The sequence below is a fragment of the Triticum aestivum genome, chromosome 7D, assembly GCF_018294505.1.
Source record: "Triticum aestivum cultivar Chinese Spring chromosome 7D, IWGSC CS RefSeq v2.1, whole genome shotgun sequence".
NCBI lineage: Eukaryota > Viridiplantae > Streptophyta > Magnoliopsida > Poales > Poaceae > Triticum > Triticum aestivum.
Genome location: NC_057814.1, coordinates 90,772,946 through 90,792,646, shown reverse-complemented (window position 1 = coordinate 90,792,646; position 19,701 = coordinate 90,772,946).

The window sequence follows — 19,701 nt, the reverse complement described above, 5'->3', positions numbered from 1 at the left end:
CCGCAGGAAGGTGACGAGCGCGCCTTGCTATTTGCTGTCGAGGGTGGAGCTTATGGTGAAAGCCCCTCCCGTGCCATCCTCCCTAACGGACACCTTCTTGGTCTGCGGTGGCTCAGCTCTGGATTTCTAGCTCTTGCCGGTGGAGCTCTCTAGCACGTCCTCGACGGTAGCACAACACTCCGAAGAGGTGTGCTTGCCGGAGTGGGTGCGAGAGGTCTTGCCGGGCTTCTTCTTCCCTCCCGGGGCTTCAGCGGCAGGAGCAAGTGCCTTGGCGGCAGCAGCTGCAACTGCTTCCCGGTAGAGTTGGTCGGCGCAAATCAGCGCGTCCTTCTTGTCGGAGGGGACGGAGATGATGGTCAACGGCCCGGGCATCGGAGTGCGACGCCGCCATGAACTTGGCTAGTGCTGGGCGGCCGAGGATCCCGTTGTAGGGCAAGGGGATCTCGGCCACATCAAAGACGATTCTCTCCGTCCTGTAGTTCAACTCTCCTCCAAATGTCACGGGCAGTGTGACCTTCCCCTTCGGCTGGCTCCTCCCCGGATTGACCCCTTGAAACGTGCCCGTTTCCTCGAGGTCTCCATCAGGAATTTGCAGCCTTTTGATCACGACGGGCGAGATCAAGTTCAGGTCGGCCCCGCCGTCGACCAACATCTTGTTCACCTTGAGGTTGTGTATCGTTGGCGAGACCAACAATAGCAAACACCCGACCGCAGTTGTGCGGTCAGGGTGGTCCTCGGCATCTAAGATGAGGGGCGTGCTGGACCACTTCAGCGGCTTCTGAGCGTCGAACGACGACTCCGCTGCTGTAATCTCACGCGCCCTCTGCTTGAGCTGGCGGTGAGAAGTATGCAGCGAGGCGCCACCATCAACGCACATGGCCTCCGTAGCCTTCTGGAACTCTTGCTCGCCGGACTCGTCGTCCTCGTCATGATCATCATCTTCTTGCTTCTTGTCGCGGCCCTGGGCGGGCCTCTCTTGCTGGTTGTCCTTGCCACGGTGGCCTCCTTGGCCGCCATGCTTCTTGCCGGATCCCTCGGCACCGTCCTGACCCTTCTCCTTGTCCCGCATCTCATACTCGGCCTTTTGCTTCTCAGCAAGCAGCTCGACTTGCCGGCAGTTCTGGAGGTCGTGGCCCTTGGTGCGGTGGATCTTGCAGTACTGCTTGTCGGAGCCCCCTGGCTTGTCGGCAGCCGCCAAGCCCCGACAAGCGGCGCACCCGGCGATTTCTTTGCCGAGTCGTCTGCCTTGGCCTTCTTGGCGGCGCCGGTGCTGTCGGATCCCTCGACGGCAAGCACGGCCTTGCCCTTGCGTTTCCTATTGCGACGCTGGCCCTTCTTCGTTGGGGCGGCAGTGTCTTCATCAGTAGAGTCGGTTTCCGCGCCGGCATCCTCGCCGGGGTACTTCCTTCCCTCTTCAGCCCGGGCGCACCTATCGGCCAGAACATAGAGTTTGGCCACATCCTTAACCTTGGTCATCGCCAGCTCTTCGCGCATCTTGCGGTTGCGCACGTTCTATTGGAACGCTGCTGATCACGACGGCGGAATGAACGTCGAGGATGTTGTACTGCACCCGGCTGAATCTCTGGATGTACTTGTGCAGGTTTTCCCCTTCCTTCTGGGGAATGATATGCAAATCACTGGCCTGGCCATGAGCTTGGTGGCCTCCAGTGAAGGCGCCAACGAACTCATGGCACAGATCCGACCAAGAAGGAATGGAATCCGCCGGCAAGTGCATCAACCAAGACATGACATTAGGCTTCAGTGCCAACGGGAAGTAATTGGCAAGCACCTTGTCGTCGCGAGCTCCGGCAGCCTGCATCGTGATGGTGTAGATGCTGAGGAACTCTGACGGATGGGTCTTGCCAGTGTACTTCTCGCCAACGTCTGGCTTGAACGTGCGGTGGGACGGCCACTGGAACTGCCACAGCTCACGGGTAAAGGCTGGGCAGCCCACCTCGTAAGGTAGGCCTCCGGAGCCCCCCGGTGCTGGGTGGTCCATAGCGGGTCCTGCCCGCTTGTCCGACTGGTGGCGTGTATCGCGCCGGCGCTCGATGGTGGTTTGAGCATCTTCGTGAGCTCGTTCTCGAAGAACTTGGCGCTGGTCGCGGTCAGTCCGCGGGTTGGACGACGCTATAGAGATGTTATCACAAGCGTCGTCACGACGGGCCGACACCCGCGGTGGCTGGCGAGGAGAAGAGTGCATCGTGACCACAGCACCCCCGGTCCTCCCGGCGCTGGCATGTGATGGCTCGGTGGAGCGCCGGCCCGAGGGCCCCGCCGGTCGCGGATCATCTTTGTTGGCGACGGCGACGAGGCTCAGGATGGTGGCCCTCCACTCGTCGAGCTTCTCCGCAGCAGGAGGGAAGTCGAGGATCAGCTGCGCATGCACCAAAGCTTCTGTTGGCGTGGGTGGCGGCGACAACTGCGTGGACCGTGCCGCGCTTCGACTTCCAACCATGTTAGAAGGAGCTCTATCACGGCCCAACGGCTACGTGCCATTTTCGCTAGCACTTTGGCGGGCATGCTGAACTCCTTCATCCCGCGGACGAAGCACAGGGCTCATCCCATGGCGGTGTCCAGGGTCACCGGTGTGGTGACGCCGCTCGTCGCACACACCATGGGAAGAGTGCGCTGTAGTCGCCGGGGTTGGCATCTTGGAGGTCGCTACGCCGCCCATAGGGGTACAACAACGCCCCTGGAGGGCCCCGCGCCGCCTGCGGGGGGCCCAGCCCTGTCCTTGGACCTGGCGGCGTGCGGCTCGTCGTCTGGCGCACGAACGACGCCGCTCAACAGGCTCTGACCGCTGGGGCGATGCTGGTGCTCGCGGGCCGTGGCTCGGTTTCTGCCCGCGACCGGCCCGCTGCTCGCCCGCACTGGCGCGGGCCGCTCGGCTCCCGACGCGCCGATCGCTGTGATCGTCTTCTTCTTGGGAGCCATGGCGATGAAGAACTGCTAGGATAACTACTAGACCAGATTCTCACAATTGCGCCCCCTACCTGGCGTGCCAAAGATGTTGGTGGGAAACGACACCTATGGGATCACAATAATCCCTACTACGGTTGCCGGGGTGCGGGCTTGTGAGAAGAGCAGGATTAACAGTCAGCACAAGGATCGTTTACCCAGGTTCAGGCCGCGAGGATGCGCAAAACCCTAGTCCTGCTTTGGTAGATGTATTGAGTGTTCTTGAGGTCTCAAACTAGCTATGGTGGCTGTGTAGTTCCAAAGAGCCGAATCCTCCTCCAGTACGCCATGGGCCTCCTTTTATAGTCGAAAGGGGCTGCCACAGTGGCACACAGGAGGTGGCAAGGCCTACAGTACTATGAGCTTATCGCCCGTATTACAGGACAAGACGCATGTAATGCGTCGCTTAGGTGTCCCCTAGCTTTATCGGGGACGGGAGTGAGGCTCGTCCCGTCCGTCGCCGCTCCTCTTCGCTTCGACACGCGCCCTGGCCAGCAATGCATGCGGCGCCATGTAGGCAGGCAGGCAGCTGAGGTGGCGCGGTGGTAGGGTCTTCACGAAGATCTGCATGCTGCCATGCAGGCGCTTGCTGATCTGGCCTGGAAGCTGCATGTTGCCACGCAAGTTCCTGCCCAGTTGGTCGGGCTGGCAGCTGCATGCTAATGGCGGTGGAAACTTGGCTGGTGCGGGCCTCGCAGTGGCCCCACTGATGTCCTCGGCAAGGGCCTTGCCGGGGGCCCGGCAAGGGTCTTGCCGTGGCGAGCAGTCGTCCTCGGCAAGGGTCTTGCCGGGGGTCTCGTGGATTTCCTCGGCAAGGATCCAGCCGAGGGTCGCCATCTTCTGGTCCTCATCTGATCTCATATATCTATGGTCTTGACAAAGATCTGCATGCCACCACAGAGGTGCCTCCCGAGCCCTGGTCCAATCATAGTTGGTTGGGTTGGAACCTGTGGGCTGAAGGGTGGCTCGCTCTGTTGGTGTTTGGGCAAGTTGCCCCGGCAAGGTCCTTGCCGGGGCCGCGGAGGCCGCCCCGGCAAGGGCCTTGCCGGGGGTCTCCACCTCGCCCCTTTGCTGTCTTTTGTTTCTGGCCTTGGCATTGCCTCTGATCATGTTGTTCCTCTGGCTTCTCCCTGGCTTCCCTCCCCTGCTCTGCTTAGTGTGGCCGTGGGCGCGACTCCGACTGTCCGTGCACAAGTAAAGGGGTCAAAAGGAGCGCCCCTACTTTTGTACACCGACACGGTGACAAAAGTAATAGTAGTAGTTTCGTAGCAATCGTAACAGTGGCAACGGAAAAGTAAAGTAGTGAAGATCAATATGTGAAAAGCTCGTAGGCAATGGATCCATGATGGATAATTATGTCGGATGGCATTCATCACGCAATGGTTATAACATAGGGTGACACACAACTAGCTCCAATTCATCAATATAATGTAGGCATGTATTCCGAATATAGTCATACGTGCTTATTGAAAAGAACTTGCATGACATCTTTTGTCCTACCCTCCCGTGGCAGCGGGGTCCTATTGGAAACTAAGGGATATTAAGGCCTCCTTTTAATAGAGTACCGAACCAAAGCATTAGCACTTAGTGAATACGTGAACTCCTCAAACTACGGTCATCACCGGGAGTGGTCCCGACTATTGTCACTCCGGGGTTGCCGGATCATAACACGTAGTAGGTGACTATTGACTTGCAAGATAGGATCAAGTACACAAATATATTCATGAAAACATAATAGGTTTAGATCTAAAATCATGGGACTCGGGCCCTAGTGACAAGCATTAAGCATAGCAAAGTCATAGCAACATCAATCTTAGAACATAGTGGATACTAGGGATCAAACCCTAACAAAACTAACTCGATTGCATGGTAAATCTCATCCAACCCATCACGATCCAGCAAGCCTACGATGGAATTACTCATGCACGGCGGTGAGCATCATGAAATTGGGGATGAAGGATGGTTGATGATGACGATGGCGCCGGATTCCCCTCTCCGGAGCCCCGAACGGACTCCAGATCTGCCCTCCCGAGGAAGAATCTGGCTTGGCGGCGGCTCCGTATCATAAAACACGATGAATCCTTCTCTCTGATTTTTTTCTCCTCGAAAGAGAATATATGGAGTTGGAGTTGAGGTCGGTGGAGGTCCAGGGGGCCCATAAGGTCGGAGGGCGCGCCCCCACCCTTGTGGCTAGGGTGTGGGTGAAGGAAATATGCCCTGGAGGCAATAACAAAGTTGTTATTTATATTTCCTTATATCATGATAAATGTTTATTATTCATGCTAGAATTGTATTAACTGGAAACTTAGTACATGTGTGAATACATAGACAAACAGAGTGTCCCTAGTGTGCCTCTACTTGACTAGCTCGTTAATCAAAGATGGTTAAGTTTCCTAGCCATAGACATGTGTTGTCATTTGATGAACGGGATCACATCATTAGAGAATGATGTGATGGACAAGACCCATCCGTTAGCTTAGCATAATGATCATTTAGTTTTTCTGCTATTGCTTTCTTCATGACTTATACATGTTCCTCACGCTATGAGATTAGGCAAGTCCCGAATACTGGAGGAACACCTTGTGTGCTATCAAACATCACAACGTAACTGGGTGATTATAAAGATGCTCTACAGGTGTCTCCGATGGTGTTTGTTGAGTTGGCATAGATCAAGATTAGGATTTGTCACTCCGTGTATCGGAGAGGTATCTCTGGGCCCTCTCGGTAATGCACATCACTATGAGCCTTGCAAGCAATGTGACTAGCTAATGAGTTAGTTACGGAATGATGCATTACGGAACGAGTAAAGAGACTTGCCGGTGACGAGATGGAACTAGGTATGATGGTACCGACGATCGAATCTCGGGCAAGTAACATACCGATGACAAAGGGAACAACGTATGTTGTTATGCGGTTTGACCGATAAAGATCTTCGTAGAATATGTAGGAGCCAATATGAGCATCCAGGTTCCGCTATTGGTTATTGATCGGAGATGTGTATCGGTCATGTCTACATAGTTCTCGAACCCGTAGGGTCCGCACGCTTAACGTTCGATGACGATTTGTATTATGAGTTATGTGATTTGATGACCAAAGATTTTCCAGAGTCCCGGATGAGATCATGGACATGACGAGGAGTCTTGAAATGGTTGAGACATGAAGATTGATATATTGGACAATGTTATTTGGACACCGGATAAGTTCCGTGAGGTACCGGATAATTATCGGAGTGGCGGAGGGTTATCGGAACCCCCGGGGGAACTAATGGGCCTTGATGGGCCTTAGTGGGGAGAGAGGAAGGGCCACAAGGGGCTGCCCCCCCCTTGGGTCCAAATTGGACTAGGGTAAGGGGGCGGCGCCCCCTTTCCTTCCCTTCCCCCTCTCCCTTCCTTCTTCCCCCTTCCTCCAGGTGGAAACCTAGTAGGATTCCCCTCTCCTGGCGCGCCCTACAGGGGCCGGCCGGCCTTCCCCGCCCCTCCTTTATGTACGGGGGCAGGGGGCACCATAGAACACACAAGTTTCTCTTAACCGTGTGTGGTGCCCCCCTCCACAGTTACACACCTCGATCATATCGTCGTAGTGCTTAGCCGAAGCCCTGCGCCGGTAACTTCATCATCACCGTCGCCATGCCGTCGTGCTGACAGAAATCTCCCTCGGCCTCAATTGGATCAAGAGTTCGAGGGACGTCATCGAGCTAAACGTGTGCTGATCGCGGAGGTGCGTACATTCGGTACTTGGATCGGTTGGATCGCGAAGACGTTCGACTACATCGACCGCGTTACTAAACGCTTCCGCTTTCGGTCTACGAGAGTACGTGGACACACTCTCCCCGCTGTTGCTATGCATCTCCTAGATGGATCTTGCGTGATCGTAGGTAAATTTTTTGAAATACTGCGTTCCCCAACAGTGGCATCAGAGCCAGGTCTATGCGTAGATATTATATGCACCAGTAGAACACAATGAGTTGTGGGCAATAATAGTCATACAACTTACCAGCAACATCTTACTTTGGTTCGGCGGTATTGTTGGATGAAGCGGCCCGTACCGACATTACATGACCACGTTCATGAGACTGGTTCTACCGACGTGCTTTGCACACGGGTGGCTAGCTGGTGTCTGTTTCTCCAGCTTTAGTGGAATCGAGTTTGACTACGCCCGGTCCTTGTTGAAGGTTAAAACAACACACTTGACGAAAAATCGTTGTGGTTTTGATGTGTAGCTAAGAACAGTTCTTGCTAGAAGACTGTAGCAGCCACGTAAAACTTGCAACAACAAAGTAGAGGATGTCTAACTTGTTTTTGTAGAGCTTGTTGTGACGTGATATGGTCAAGACGTGATGATATATAAATTATTGTATGAGATGATCATGTTTTGTAACAGTTATCGGCAACTGGCAGGAGCCATATGGTTGTCTCTTTATTGTATGAAATGCAATCGCCATGTAATTGCTTGACTTTATCACTAAGCGGTAGCGATAGTCGTAGAAGCAATAGTTGGCGAGACGACAACGATGCTACGATGGAGATCAAGGTGTCAAGCCGGTGACGATGGTGATCATGAATGTGCTTTGGAGATGGATATCAAAGGCAGAAGATGATGATGGCCATATCATATCACTTATTTTGATTGCATGTGATGTTTATACTTTATGCATCTTATTTTGCTTAGTATGGCGGTAGCATTATAAGATGATCCCTCACAAAATTTCAAGGTACAAGTGTTCTCCCTAAGTATGCACCGTTGCTATAGTTCGTCGTGCCGAGACACCACGTGATGATCGGGTGTGATAAGCTCTACGTTCACATACAACGGGTGCAAGGCAGTTTTGCACACACAGAATACTCGAGTTAAACTTGACGAGCCTAGCGTATGCAGATATGGCCTCGGAACACTGAGACCGAAAGGTCGAATGTGAATCATATAGTAGATATGATCAACATAGTGATGTTCACCATTGAAAGCTACTCCATCTCACATGATGATCGGACATGGTTTAGTTGATATGGATCACATGATCATTTAGATGACTAGAGGGATGTCTATCTAAGTGGGAGTTCTTAAGTAATATGATTAATTAAACTTTAATTTATCATGAACTTAGTACCTGATAGTATTTTGCATGTCTATGTTATTGTAGATAAATGGCCCGTGCTACTGTTCCTTTGAATTTTAATGCGTTCCTAGAGAAAGCTAAGTTGAAAGATGATGGTAGAAACTACACGGACTGGGTCCGTAACTTGAGGATTATCCTTATTGCTGCACAAAAGAATTACGTCCTGGAAGCACCGCTAGGTGCAAGACCCGCTGCAGGAGCAACTTCGGACGTTATGAACGTCTGGCAGAGCGAAGCTGATGACTACTCGATAGTTCAGTGTGCTATGCTTTACGGCTTAGAATCGGGACTTCAACGACGTTTTGAACGTCATGGAGCATATGAGATGTTCCAGGAGTTGAAGTTAATATTTCAAGCAAATGCCCGAATTGAGAGATATGAAGTCTCCAATAAGTTCTATAGCTGCAAGATGGATGAGAATAGTTCTGTCAGTGAACATATACTCAGAATGTCTATGTACCAAAACCACTCGACTCAACTGGGAGTTAATCTTCCTAATGATAGTGTCATTGACAGAGTTCTTCAATCACTGCCACCAAGCTACAAAAGCTTCATGATGAACTATAATATGCAAGGGATGGATAAGACAATTCCTGAGCTCTTCGCGATGCTAAAGGCTGCGGAGGTAGAAATCAAGAAGGAGCATCAAGTGTTGATGGTTAACAAGACCACTAGTTTCAAGAAGAAGGGCAAAGGGAAGAAGGGGTACTTCAAGAAGAACGACAAGCAAGTTGCTGCTCAAGTGAAGAAGCCCAAGTCTGGACCTAAGCCTAAGACTGAGTGCTTCTACTGCAAAGGGACTGGTCACTGGAAGCGGAACTGCCCCAAGTATTTGGCGGATAAGAAGGATGGCAAAGTGAAAGTTATATTTGATATACATGTTATTAATGTGTACCTTACTAATGCTCGTAGTAGCGCCTGGGTATTTGATACTGGTTCTGTTGCTCATATTTGCAACTCGAAACAGGGGCTACGGATTAAGCGAAGATTGGCTAAGGACGAGGTGACAATGCGCGTGGGAAATGGTTCCAAAGTCGATGTGATCGCGATTGGCACGCTACCTCTACATCTACCTTCAGGGTTAGTTTTAGACCTGAATAATTGTTATTTGGTGCCAGCGTTAAGCATGAACATTATATCTGGATCTTGTTTGATGCGAGACGGTTATTCATTTAAATTAGAGAATAAAGGTTGTTCTATTTATATGAGTAATATCTTTTATAGTCATGCACCCTTGATGAGTGGTCTATTTTTGTTGAATCTCGATAGTAGTGATACACATATTCATAGTATTGGAGCCAAAAGATACAAGTTTAATAATGATAGTGCAACTTATTTGTGGCACTGTCGTCTAGGTCATATTGGTGTAAAGTGCATGAAGAAACACCATGCTGATGGGATTTTGGAATCACTTGATTATGAATCACTTGATGCTTGTGAACCATGCCTCATGGACAAGATGACTAAGACTCCGTTCTCCGGAACAATGGAGCGAGCAACAAACTTATTGGAAATAATACATACTGATGTATGCGGTCCGATGAGTGTTGAGGCTCGCGGCGGGTATCGTTATTTTCTGACCTTCACAACTGATTGAGCAGATATGGGTATATCTACTTGATGAAACATAAGTCTGAAACATTTGAAAAGTTCAAAGAATTTCTGAGTGAAGTGGAAAATCATCATAAGAAGAAAAATAAAGTTTCTACGATCTGATCGTGGAGGTGAATATTTGAGTTATGAGTTTGGTCTTCATTTTAAACAACGCGGAATAGTTTCGCAACTCACGCCACCTGGAACACCACAGCGTAATGGTGGTCCGAACGTCGTAACCGCACTTTATTAGATATGGTGCGATCTATGATGTCTCTTACTGATTTACTGCTATTGTTTTGGGGTTATGCTTTAGAGACAGCTGCATTCACGTTAAATAGGGCACCATCTGAATCCGTTGAGACGACACCATATGAACTGTAGTTTGGCAAGAAACCCAAGTTGTCGTTTCTTAAAGTTTGGGGCTGCGATGCTTATGTGAAAAAGCTTCAATCTGATAAGCTCGAACCCAATTCGGAGAAATGTGTCTTCATAGGATACCCAAAGGAAACTGTCGGGTACTGATGGTAGCTAGAACTACGTCGGTATTTCCCCAGAGAGGGAGGGATGATGTAGCACAGCGTCGGTAGAGTATTTTCCTCAGTTATGAAACCAAGGTATCGAACCAGTAGGAAGATCAAGCAACACAATGTAAACAGCACCTGCACACAAATAACAACACCTCGCAACCCGACGTGTTAAAGGGGTTGTCAATCCCTTTCGGGTAACGGCGCCTCAAGATAGGCAAACGGACGTGAGATAAATTGTAGTGGATTGAAATAATAGATCGCAAATAAATAAAGTGCAGCAAGGTATTTTTGTATTTTTTTGGTTTAATAGATCTGAATAAAAGTAGATCGCAAAGGAAAAGTAGATCGCAAGGCAAATATACGAGAAATAAGACCTGGGGGGCATAGGTTTCACTAGTGGTTTCTCTCAAGAAAAATAGCAAACGGTGGGTAAACAAATTACTGTTGGGCAATTGATAAAACTTCAAATAATTATGATGATATCCAGGCAATGATCATTACATAGGCATCGTGTCCAAGATTAGTAGACCGACTCCTGCCTGCATCTAGTACTATTACTCCACACATCGACCGCTATCCAGCATGCATCTAGTGTATTAAGTTAATGGAAAAACGGAGTAAAGCAATAAGAACGATGACATGATGTAGACAAGATCCATTTATCTATATGGCGGTAGATATAGATCTCGTCTTTTTATCCTTAGTAGCAACGATACGTATGTGTCGTTTCCCCTTCTGTCACTGGGATCGAGCACCGTAAGATCGAACCCACTACCGGACACCTCTTCCCATTGCAAGATAAATAGATCAAGTTGGCCAAACAAAACCAAAATATCGGAGAAGAAATATGAGGCTATAAGAGATCATGCATATAATAGATCGAAGAAAATCAAATAACTTTCATGGATATAAAAAGATATGACTGATCATAAACTCAAAGTTCATCAAACCCGAAGGTCTACAAAAGACTACTCACGCATCATCGGAGAGGCACCAATGGAAGTGGTGAACCCCTCCGTGATGGTGTCTAGATTGGATCTGGTGGTTCTGGACTCTATGACGGCTGGATGAATATTTCGACGCTTGTTCTAGGGTTTCTGGAATATTGTGGTATTTATAGAGCAAAGAGGCAGTCCGGGCGGCACCCGAGGTGGGCACAACCCACCAGGGCGCGCCTGGGCCTCCTGGCGCGATCTGGTGGATTGTGCCCCCTCGGGGCACCCCCAGGTGCAACCAGGGCCCATTGCCTTTCTTCTGGCCCATGAAAAATCATCGTGGAGTTTCGTGGCATTTGGACTCCATTTGATATTGATTTCCTGCGTTGTAAAAAAACATGGAAAAAACAGCAACTGGCACTTGGCACTATGTCAATAGGTTAGTACAAAAAATGATATGAAATGACTATAAAATGATTATAAAACATCCAAGATTGATAATAAAAGAACATGGGACAATAAAAAATTATAGAAATGTTGGAGACGTATCAGCATCCCCAAGCTTAACTCCTACTCGTCCTCGAGTAGGTAAGTGATAAAACAGAATTTTTGATGTGGAGTGCTCTTCATCAAGTCATAACATATTCTTTTCTTTATAGCATGGACATTTGGACTTTTATGTGATTCAAATCAATAGTCTAGTTTTGACATAATAATTTAGATACTCAAGCATATCAACAAGCAACCATGTCTTTCAAAATATCAACGCTAAAATAAGTTATCCCTAGCCCATCATGCTCAAACATTGATCCATTCATGAAACACACTCAAATATTAACTACACCCAATACTTGAGCACAATCATATTGCCTCCTAGTTGGTGATTTTTATGAGAGAAGATGGAGACTCAAATTTCAAAATAAAATATGCATAAAGTAAAAGAAAGGCCCTTCGCAGAGAGAAGTAGGGATTTGTAGAGGTGCCAGAGCTCAAAGCGAAAAATTAGAGATAAAAACATTTTGGGAGGTGTATCCATCCCACCAACAAAAACGACTCAGAGCTACGAACACTTTCCATGCTAGATATGCCATACGCGGTTCCCAAACAGAAAATAAAGTTTATTCCTTTTTCCACCATTCTTTCACTTTCCATGGCTAACCGTATCCATGGGTGCCCTCCATACCAACACTTTCCAAGAAATTTATTATTTGACAACATAAAGTAAATATTTTTTTGCATTTAGGGACTAGGCATCCCTAAAACCTTTGCCTTACTCTCGTGCAATGACAAGTGAATAAACACTCATCTTGAGAATAACACATCTAGCATGGAAAATATTAGCCACCCGTTACCGTTCTGCGAGCGAAACAAACACACAAAAGAGAAGTTTATTTTTGAAAGTTAGAGATGGCACATGCAAATTTTCTTAGAACGGCAAAAGAATACCGCATATAGGTAGATATAGTGGACTCATGTGGCAAAACTGGTTTAAAGGATTTTGGGTGCACAAGTAGAGGTCATACTTAGTGCAAAATGAAGGCTAGCAAAAGATTGGGAAGCGACCAACCAAGAAACGAATAATCTCATAAGAAAGCATTAAGCATAATTAACACCGAATAATGCACCACAAGTAGGATTTAATTTTCATTGCATGATTATTGACTTTCGTGCATGCATAGGGATCACAAACCTTAACACCAATATTCTTACTAGAGCACAATTACTCACCAATATAACTCACATATCACATCATCATGAAATTTTTATTTCTTTTATCCTTCTTGGATATCTATCACTTTGGTACTAATTTTCATGTGTTGCTTTTCATAAGCTCAAACAAATATAAGTGAAGATCATGAGCATAACAAATTTTCTTTCTCTCAAAATAATTTAAGTGAAGCAAGAGAGAATTTCTTCAAAATTTTACTAACTCTCAAATAAATCTAAGTGAAGCAAGAGAGCATTTCTTCAAAAATAACAAAGCACACCGTGCTAAAAAAGATATAAGTGAAGCGCTAGAGCAAGTCCTAGCTCATAAACGATTTAAGTGAAGCATAGAGAGCCATTCTAACAAGTCATGATATAATTTTGGCTCTCACAAAAAGGTGTGTCCAGCAAGGATTGATGACTTAAAACAAAAAATAAAACAAGCAAAGACACATATCATACAAGACGCTCCAAGCAAAACACATATCATGTCACGAATAAAAATATAGTCTCGAGTAAAATACCGATAGTTGTTGGAAGAAAGCGGGGATGCCACTCGGGGGCATCACCAAGCTTAGTTGGTTGCTCATCCTTCCTTCATCCATCGTAAGATAACCCAAAACTTGAAAACTTCAATCACACAAAACTCAACAAAACCTTCGTGAGATCCGTTAGTGTAAGTAAATAAATCACTACTATAAGTGATGTATCAAACCAATTCATATTTTGCTTTTGTATTATATTACTGTATTCCAACTTTTTCTATGGCAAAAACTCATCAAATAAACCCATAGAGCCATCAAAATAAGCACACAACACAAAGAAAACATAATCTGTCAAAACAGAACAGTCTGTAGCAATCTGATTTAAACGAATACTTCTGGAACTCCAATTTTTTTTACCAAAATAGGACGACCAGGGAAATTTTTATATTAATCTACTGCAAAAATATTCAGGGCAAAAGCTCTTTCTGAAAAAAATGAGAATTAATTTCGTGAGCACAAAGTTTCTGTCTTTTTCAGCAAGATCAAACAACTATCACCCAAGAAGATCCTATTGGTTCTACTTGGCACAAACACTAATTAAAACATAAAAAACACAATCATAACAGTAGCATAATTGTGCTAACACTCAAGAACAGAAAGCAAAAAGCAAAAATAAATTTTATTCATTGGGTTGCCTCCCAACAAGCGCTATAGTTTTACGCCCTTAGCTAGGCATAAAGCAAGGATCTAAGTTTTGTCATCTTTCTTCTTCTTAGTTTTCTTGGGGGTATTTTTATCAGGAGGTTTTGTAAACACAACATAAAACATATTATCCATGGAAACTTTAGCATTCCTTAGTTGATTTTCATCATAACCCCTTTGATTTCCCGCTACAATCCAAGAATAGTGTTGATTAACATTATTAAAAACTTGTTGGATTATATCTAGAACGAGGGCCTCCTTTTTAAGATTCTCATCAAAGATCTTATTATCCCCCAGCAAATGCCTTAGAGCATAGTCACTATTGTAAAGAATTTCATCTATCACAGTTTTTTCACGATTCATACCATAAAATTCAAAGATTTCCCTAGCTTCCCGAATTATGTAGTCAAACTCATTCATGAGAACGAGAGTGGCCAAATTTTTTGCTCTAGGATTCTTTATTTCGGGAAGCTCAAAAAAAATCTTTGCAAAGTAGGATGAGTGCGGATAAATTTTCTTTCAAGTTTCAGAACTAGTGCTGAAATAGCATCCGCATAAGATCTAGTAGTTTTAAGTATAGGAGCATCATCAAGACTTAGATTCCAAACACAATTGAAAAATTCTTGGATACGTTCTTCTCCCATAACGTTCCTGAAAGATCGTGGATGTCGCCTAGAGGGGGGGGGGGGTGAATAGGAGCTTTAAAATAATTATGGTTAAGGCTTGAACAAATGCGGAATAAACCTAGCGGTTAATTTGCCAAGCACAAAACCTACAACAACTAGGCTCACCTATGTGCACCAACAACTTATGCTAAGCAAGATAAACTACTAGGTGAAAGCAAGATATATGACAAGAAACAATATGGCTATCACAAAGTAAAGTGCATAAGTAAAGAGCTCGGGTAAGAGATAACCGAGGCACGCGGAGACGACGATGTATCCCGAAGTTCACACCCTTGCGGATGCTAATCTCCGTATGGAGCGGTGTGGAGGCACAATGCTCCCCAAGAAGCCACTAGGGCCACCGTAATCTCCTCACGCCCTCGCACAATGCAAGATGCCGTGATTCCACTAAGGGACCCTTGAGGCGGTCACCGAACCCGTACAAATGGCAACCCTTGAGGGCGGTCACCGAACCCGTACACTTTGGCAACCCTTGGGGGCGGTCACCGGTACCCGTCAAATTGCTCGGGGCAATCTCCACAACCTAATTGGAGACCCGGACGCTTGCCCAGAGCTTTACACCACAATGATTGAGCTCCGAACACCACCAACCGTCTAGGGCGCCCAAGCACCCAAGAGGAACAAGCTCAAGGGTACTAAGCACCCAAGAGTAATAAGCTTCTCAACTTATAACTTCCACGTATCACCGTGGAGAACTCAAACCGATGCACCAAATGCAATGGCAAGGGCACACGGAGTTTCCAAGTCCTTCTCTCTCAAATCCCACCGAAGCAACTAATTCTAGGGAGGAAAATGAGAGGAAGAACAAGAAGGAGAACACCAAGAACTCCAATATCTAGATCCACGGGGTTCCCCTCACATAGAGGAGAAAGTGATTGGTGGAAATGTGGATCTAGATCTCCTCTCTCTTTTCCCTCAAAAACTAGCAAGAATCCATGGAGGGACTGAGAGTTAGCAAGCTCGAAAAAGGTCAACAATGGGGGAAGAACACGGGCTCAAAGGATAAGGTTCAATGGGGAAGAAGACCCCCTTTTATATGTGGGAAAAAATCCAACCGTTATGCTCACAGCCCGCACAGAGCGGTACTACCGCTAGGGCGGTAGAACCCCTTCGAAAAACAACAGCGAGGAGGCAAAAGGCTAGTAGAACCGTCGGAGCGGTACTACCGCTCGTCCTCACGGTACTACCGCTAGGGATAGAGGTACTACCTCAAATGGTAGCGGTACTAGTGCTTGCGAGCGGTACTAAAAAAATACCTCCGTGCCTACCTCCGCTGAGCAAAACACGAGATTTTGGTCCGGAGCGGTACTACCGCTCAGGAGCCGCGGTAGTACAGCTCTGGAGCGGTACTACCTCTCAGGAAGCGCGGTAGTACCGCTCTGGAACGGTAGTAAAAATTTACATCCGCTCTAGCCGCGGTAGTACCGCTGCAGCCTTTACCAAAACAGCCACAACTTCTGCAAGCGGACTCCGAATTCAACGAAACCAAGTTTGTTGGAAAGCTAACGACATGGGCTAACACAATATTGATAGAAATATCAATAAGAAGCAAATGAGAAAAGGCCCGTAAGAAAATGGTGAGAACCCTTCCTCGGATAAGACCGGTAAAACCTCCAACACCGAAAACATCATAGAAGACGCATGCGAGCTCCGTTTTCGATGAGCTCAAGCTTGTCATCAAGATGACCATAAGCTCTAAGACTCACAAAGAGAACCAAACAAGAAGCAAGAAACATGATGCAAGGATGCAATGGTTTGAGCTCTCTACTAACGATACGATCAAGCTACCAACTTGAGAGCCCCCCTTGATAGTACGACAAACGATCCTATAACCCGGTCTCCCAACTACCACCATGAGACCGGTAAAATAGAAAATCTATCAAGGGAAAACCTTTGCCTTGCACATGGTCCACTTGAGCTAGATGATGACGATCTTGACTCCCTCAAGTTGGACCACCTTTCTTGATTGCGTTGGCTCGATGAAGACTAGATGATTTCTCCCCCATAGTCCACTATGGGTGAGCCACTCTTCGGCTCATCTTCACAAGTCCATTGTCACCACAATGGACGGCAAGCTTCAAGCACTTGATCTCTTCGTGATGCATCACTTGAACTTGCACACCGCATCCTAACCCCACAAAGAACTCTCACGAAGACCATGGGTTAGTACACAAAGCGTAATTGACAATGCTTACCATACCATGGGATCACTTGATCCCTCTCGGTACATCTTCTACGCTTTGTGTGTTGATCAACTTGATTCACTCTTTGACTTAGTCTTGATCAACCTCTCACAAGACCAATCTTTTAGGTAATTCGTTGAATAGCACCTTGGTCGACACAAACTCTCCTTGAAACCAACACATGTACTCCAAGAAAAGCCTATGGACAAAACCTTCAAATATAACTCAAGGCAACCATTAGTCCATAGAGATTGTCATCAATTACCAAAACCAAACATGGGGGCACCGCATGTTCTTTTAGTTCCCTTGCCCAAAGATAAAAGTTTTAGCATCCAGATTGCCTATACATCCAATCTTAGGAGTCAGGCCATCATCTGTTGGTGCCATACCAAAATCACTCATGATTGCAAGCAAAGGATAGATCTGACCAGAAAATGGCGAACAGAGAAAGAGAGGCGAATAAAACGGCAAATTTTTGTGAAGTGGGGGAGAGGAAAACGAGAGGCAAATGGCAAATAATGTAAATTGCGACGAGATGAGGTTTGTGATTAGGAACCTGGTTCTGATGAAGAACTTCCCCGGCAACGGGGCCAAAAATTCTCCTTGATGGTAGCTAGAACTACGTTGGTATTTCCCCGGAGAGGGAGGATGATGTAGCACAGCGACGGTATAGTATTTCCCTCAGTTATGAAACCAAGGTATCGAACCAGTAGGAAGATCAAGCAACACAACGTAAACAGCACCTACACACAAATAACAACACCTCACAACCCGACGTGTTCAAGGGGTTGTCAATACCTTTCGGGTAACGGCGCCTCAAGATAGGCAAGCAGACGTGAGATAAATTGTAGTAGATTGAAATAATAGATCGCAAATAAATAAAGTGCAGCAAGGTATTTTTGTATTTTTTTGTTTAATAGATCTGAATAAAAAATGCAAAGGAAAAGTAGATCGCAAGGCAAATATATGAGAAATAAGACCCGGGGGCCGTAGGTTTCACTAGTGGCTTCTCTCAAGAAAAATAGTAAACGGTGGGTAAACAAATTACTGTTGGGCAATTGATAGAACAACAAATAATTATGACGATATCCAGGCAATGATCATTACATAGGCATCACGTCCAAGATTAGTAGACCGACGCCTGCCTGCATCTACTGCTATTACTCCACACATCGACCGCTATCCAGCATGCATCTAGTGTATTAAGTCCATGGAAAAACGGAGTAATGCAATAAGAACGATGACATGATGTAGACAAGATCTGTTTATCTATATGGCGGTAGATATAGATCTCGTCTTTTTATCCTTAGCAGCAACGATACGTACGTGTCGTTTCCCCTTCTGTCACTGGGATCGAGCACCGTAAGATCGAACCCACTACCGGGCACCTCTTCCCATTGCAAGATAAATAGATCAAGTTGGCCAAACAAACCCAAATATCGGAGAAGAAATACGAGGCTATAAGAGATCAAAGAAACTCAAATAACTTTCATGGATATAAAAAGATATGACTGATCATAAACTCAAAGTTCATTAGATCCCAACAAACACACCGCAAAAGAGTTACATCATATGGATCTCAAAGAGACCATTGTATTGAGAATCCAGCGAGAGAGAGAGGAGGCCATCTAGCTACTAACTACGGACCCGAAGTTCTACAAAAGACTACTCACGCATCATCGAAGAGGCACCAATGGAACTGGTGAACCCCTTTGTGATGGTGTCTAGATTGGATCTGGTGGTTCTGGACTCTGCGGCGGCTGGATGAATATTTCGACGCTTGTTCTAGGGTTTCTGGAATATTGTGGTATTTATAGAGCAAAGAGGCGGTCCGGGGGGCACCCGAGGTGGGCACAACCCACAAGGGCGCGCCTGGGCCTCCTGGCGCGCCCTCGTGGGTTGTGCCCCCTCGGGGCACCCCCCAGGTGCAACCAGGGCCCATTGCCTTTCTTATAGCCCATAAAAGTCATCGTGGAGTTTCGTGGCATTTGGACTCCGTTTGATATTGATTTCCTACGATGTAAAAAAATGGAAAAAACATCAACTTGCACTTGGCACTATGTCAATAGGTTAGTACCAAAAAAAGATATAAAATGACTATAAAATGATTATAAAACATCCAAGATTGATAATAAAACATCATGGAACACTCAAAAATTATAGATACGTTGGAGACGTATCAGGTACACCTTCTATCACAGATCCGAAGGCAATATATTGGTTGCTAAGAATGGATCCTTTCAAGAGAAGGAGTTTCTCTCGAAAGAAGTGAGTGGGAGGAAAGTTGAACTTCATGAGGTAATTGTACCTTCTCCCAAATTGGAAAGTAGTCCATCACAAAAATTAGTTCCAGTGATTCCTACACCAATTAGTGAGGAAGTTAATGATGATCATGAAACTTCGGATCAAGTTACTACTGAAACTCGTAGGTCAACCAGCGTAAGATCCGCACCAGAGTGGTACGGTAATCCTGTTCTGGAAGTCATGTTACTTGACCATGACGAACCTACGAACTATGAGGAAGCGATGATGAGCCCGGATTCCAATAAATGGCTTGAGGCCATGAAATCTGAGATGGGATCCATGTATGAGAACAAAGTATGGACTTTGGTTGACTTGCCCAATGATCGGCAAGCCATAGAGAATAAATGGATCTTCAAGAAGAAGACTGACGCTGACGGTAATGTTACTGTCTACAAAGCTCGACTTGTTGCGAAAGGTTTTTGACAAGTTCAAGGAGTTGACTACGATGAGACTTTCTCACCCGTAACGATGCTTAAGTCTGTCCAAATCATGTTAGCAATTG